General features: G+C 31.7%; 1 non-coding gene across 1 annotated transcript; it reads left to right on the forward strand.

Annotated features, from left to right (window-relative positions):
• The first annotated feature begins 4,550 nt into the window (after nt 1–4,550).
• On the forward strand, nt 4,551–4,643 carry Trnam-cau (transfer RNA methionine (anticodon CAU)). Its single transcript has 2 exons — nt 4,551–4,587; nt 4,608–4,643. It is a non-coding gene; the product is annotated as a tRNA-Met (tRNA).
• The last annotated feature ends 326 nt before the right edge of the window (nt 4,644–4,969 follow it).

Genomic DNA, 4,969 nt, shown 5'->3' on the forward strand with positions numbered 1-4,969 from the left:
CTACAAGTCGTTACGAATGGAATCATATAGAGGGCAATATAATAATACATGCTTTTCATCCTCTACAATAGTTTGACAGTGGGAGCACAATCGTTGTTCCACTGGCAAACCATTGTAGCGTCCTAACTCTATACCAATTGGAGCTGTGCCACTGCGAAATTTAGCTAAGGCACCCCTGTGTGACCTGTTCAAAATTAACTTACAATAATTTTCAGTTTCAAAATTACTCTTGAATGTTTTATATAATCTTAATTTGTTTCTACCAGCAGTACCATTTCGGGCTGATTCTTGATTAACAGTACAGTTCCAGTTATGAATGTAATCTTTCCAGTCTTTAGGCAATATAATATTAAACAACTCTTGTTTTTGTATCGGATTTTTAACATTGCAAAATCGTTCCATATTATACTTCTTAAAACCACGTACAGACTTTAAAATTCCAATTCTTACATCTGTTACCTGACTTACTACTTTGCCCATAAAAATATTTGTTTATTTAACCTCCCTATATTCATATTACTTAATCGACTCCAGTTTTGCTAAAACAGTTTTCCAACAAAATATATTTAAAGGTTTTCCAACCAATATCTCCACAGACTGCTGCATTTGGAGTATATCTTCCAACATTCAGAAAGTAGCGTGCAGCTCTATTCTGCAAACAGCATTAATACAAGAGAAAGTATCACAGCCCCAAACAGACGAGTGCATATGTGATAACTGGAACAACAGTAGCTTCGTACATTTTTGTATATGCTTCAATAAGGAATACCTCCAAAAAACTCTAGTTTTTAGCAATTAACATTCCTTTAATGTCTATAGAGCAGCCTGAGCAACAGTTTTTAGCTGTAATAGAATAATCAAGGTGTTTCGGTCAAAAACAAGACCGAGATATTTGTAACTGTGTAACATAGTTTAAAAGTTGTAATTCTCCTATTTTAAAAACATAATCTGAACAAGTTAAAGATGGATTTTCTAAAGTGAAGAATTGTTAGATTTTAGTGGGGTTAATTCATTGCATGGTTTGTAATACAACCAATTATGAAGAACATTTAACATACTTTGAAGATCATTTTCACTGTCTGCTATAAGAACAATATACATCGGGCATATAACAGGATCCTGGTACGTTCGCTCTCACCATCAATATCAACCCCACTGCCTGTGGCTTTCACAATTTTCAAGGTCAAATCTTCAATAATTTACAGGTTGAAAAAAAAAAGGGGTGAAAAGGGAAAAAAACCCGCTTAAGCCCGGTTTCAAAATAAAAAAAAATTTTTTGAAAAAAACGGGATTTTACAAGCATTTAAAAACTTTTGATTGTAAAAAACCAAATTTTTAAGGGGCAATTTAAAAATTGTATAAAAGTTTCTCTATTTATTAAATTTTAAAAATCCCTTTTGGGTAAAAATTTCTTTTAAAGGCAAAAAAAATTTTTTGACAGACTTTTGCTTTTTCTAGTAATCGAAAAACTTGTTAAAGATTGATGTGATCTATTTGAAACTCCCGCCCCCTGGTCAAAAAACCCCATTCTGACCTTCGGAAATTATATCTTTCTCAGAACACCGTGCATTTAGTCTTTTATTTATTTAATGTTACAATATATCTTATATATAACTGGTGTTATTGCTATACCCCGATAAGACAAAGGATCTTTTGGATCACTAGTATTTGACTTAGGAATTGGTTTAATAAAAGTTTTGTTCCATATCTGTGGCAAAATCCTGATTTAAAACATTTGTTAAATAATTTATGCAAAAAGGAGATTACAAATTCATTTTTCAATACTTCACCGGGCAGTTCATCAACACCAACCGCCCTGTTTCGATTAATGTCAAGTACAGCTAATTTGACTTCTTGTTCGGTAAAATCTTGTATAAAAACACTATTATCAATATCAGGATTGATTGACAAGTTAACATCAACATTTTCACTATCAACAATTATATCATATTACCTGTATTGTACAAATTACAAAAATCATTTTTCCATTTATCAAAAACGACATCTTTTTCTTGCGATAGTACACCATTATTATCAAAAACTTCCATAGGGATATCACTTATTCTGTTATCCCTTATCCCAACTCTACCTATAGACTTCCAAAAATCAGGAGAGTTATCTTTAGCAAGTGATAATAATTCATTTTGTACACTTAACCAGTGAGACCTTTTACAACTCTGAACTTTACGGTCAAAATGTTTACGTTTGCTAATTAACAAATTCATGTTTCAATCTATTTTTATGACCATTATTACATTTGCGCCAACTTTTTTCAGCATCACACAAGTCATTCCATAACTCTTGTAAATCATTATTCCACCAAGGCTTTCGCAATCTCCGGCGCTTATTACTTGTTCCATATTTAATTATATAACATTTGCATGAAAGCTTATCTTGCATTTCAGTTTTAACTAATGAACAAAATTGTGAGTAAATATCGTCTATTTCTTCTTGATTTCTATTTTCTATATCAAGCCTTTCAACAGTTTCCAACACATTGTGCGTTAGCAGATCATTACAAAAACCTTGGGGAATGTTTCTTACATCATATTTCTTTAAATTCAACACTAAAGGTTGATTTCTTTTACCAATATTTGTGTCATTATCACTACAACCTCTATATATATTATTCAATTGACTTATTTTACAAATACATGAAATAATAGAATGATCCGGTATAATACGAGGTTCTATACCTAGTTCAGAAACATTTCTGCTTAGTAGTTCAGTAGGTCTAATAACATTAAATTCTTGGTAGTTATCAAGATGTTCGTAAGGAATAATAATGTAGTCTACTACAGATTTCCCCCGAGTCGAGACAAACGTAAAATCATTTGTGGTATAGTTTCTCCCATTTGTAATACAGCAATTACTATCTATCAAAAATTTAATGAAATATTCACCATATAAATTTTTGTTAAAGTCAACAACATGTCTTTCATTTACATCATCAATTCCTTGTATAAAATCTGTCATGTTTGCAATACGACTGTTAAAATCTCCACATATTATAAATTTGCCTGAATTTTGAAATTCATATATATTGGTTAGTAAATGATCGAACAAATCTTGTGCATTTACATATCTACTTGAACCTTGTGGAGGTAGGTAAGCTGCACATACATTAAAAATACCTCCGGAAATTTTATCTTGCAGCGATATCCATAAAATACCTTCATAAGACTGACATGTTAGAAACTTGACAAGGTGTAGACATCTTGTAGAGCGAAAGGGCGGAGCTGTCGGTGATTTAGTGAAATGCCTTGTTTTTGGTTGAAAAAATAATGTTGATCATTAAAAAGGTTAATGTTTAATAATTAATACATATTATTAAACACTAACCTATACTTATTTTTACACATATTTTTGAAACGCTTGTTATTTTTTCAATTTTCAAGTTTATTTTAAGGCAGTCGATCTGATATAGAAATGATTCTAGCAATTAGTTTTAATTAGTTTTTTATTAGCCTATTATATACGATGAAAACTGCGGAGTTGTGCTATAAAATTGTAGACATAGTTACTCACACATTATTTTGAGTAGAGAATAAGTAATATTTACACAAAGCCAGTTACATTTAGAGGATATTGGATAAATGTTGGTTTAATACATTGAACCCGGTAAATAGAGTTATATTATTTGAGCCACTTAAATGAAGCTACCGAATGCATTTATCACATATCTAAAACAAAAACTATTTACGACGAAAAAGAATCACCTTTTATGTACGCGCCCTAACTTTATCGCGTCTAAGTTACGCTATGTCCTATATTGACGTCATGCAAAATATATCCTTGGCCGTACAGGAGTCACAAGAAGCGGGTATAATAAAGAAAGTGTATATGCCGTCACAGAGCTTTATTTAAATGGACAGGAAACACAAGATGGGAGAAACTGATCAACTCCAACATCCAAGGAATCCAATGGATAGCGGGTCAGAATCTTTTCTATTTATACAGCTTTTTATCCCTATGTATTCTAAGTCTCAGGTGATGTTATCTTTTAAAACATGGTAGGATGATGATTGAATTGTAATTAAAGCCATACTTTAGAGTAGAAAACGTCTAAAACTCCGCGACTTTATGATTCCTTAAGTAACAAAAGGAAGGAAGTTTTACATTTGTACTTCAAATATCGGCTTAATTACTTAAAGAAATATATTTTGCTTTCATTTGGTATAATACAGATCTGTATATAAATACTCAAATAAAATGATATCATAGTCAATTTAACCTTAATATAAGTAGATAACCTTACCCACTTTGCGATAATTTAAATAATTTGAGTTAGATTAAATCCGAAGATTGGCGGAAAAGTCCGAGAAGATGCGATTGTAGGCTCAATCGAAACTCTTCGGCTTTTATTGATAATCCGAAATTTGATGGAAAGGGTCTCGAAAATGCGATTGAACTGAATGATTTGCTTAATCAGAACTTTAAGGACTTTGGTATAACTGTAAAAAATGTAATTTATTATGTTTTGATAAAGTAAACATAAGGAAGATAATTATTTAATTTATTTATTCATTTGGGATCGCATATGCTCAAGTGCCTCGGTAGCGCAGTAGGCAGCGCGTCAGTCTCATAATCACATACAAATAAGAGCGATCTGAAGGTCGTGAGTTCGATCCTCACCCGGGGCACATTACTTTTTTCAGTTTTTAACCAACCTGAAATTAATTCACATATTTTGATAGCCACAATAATGATAATGTATAATGTGAAAAACAATTACACTTGCAGAAACAAGAACATTTAGTAACACACTCGGTATAATAATTTAAACGAGACTTCATACTACCAACTGGACCACAGGGTTCAATAATATGATATATACTGGTGAACATATATACTTTCAAAGCATACATGTACCTGCATGGCAAAGTACAGAAAACGCAAGCTTGAGAACAAATGACCATTCCATTTCGTAATACATGTAAACTATTCTAGCAGTTTTATTTCGTTCAGG

The sequence above is a fragment of the Ruditapes philippinarum genome, unplaced genomic scaffold, assembly GCF_026571515.1.
Source record: "Ruditapes philippinarum isolate M1 unplaced genomic scaffold, ASM2657151v2 ctg1650_1_1_1_1, whole genome shotgun sequence".
In the NCBI taxonomy this organism is placed as follows: domain Eukaryota; kingdom Metazoa; phylum Mollusca; class Bivalvia; order Venerida; family Veneridae; genus Ruditapes; species Ruditapes philippinarum.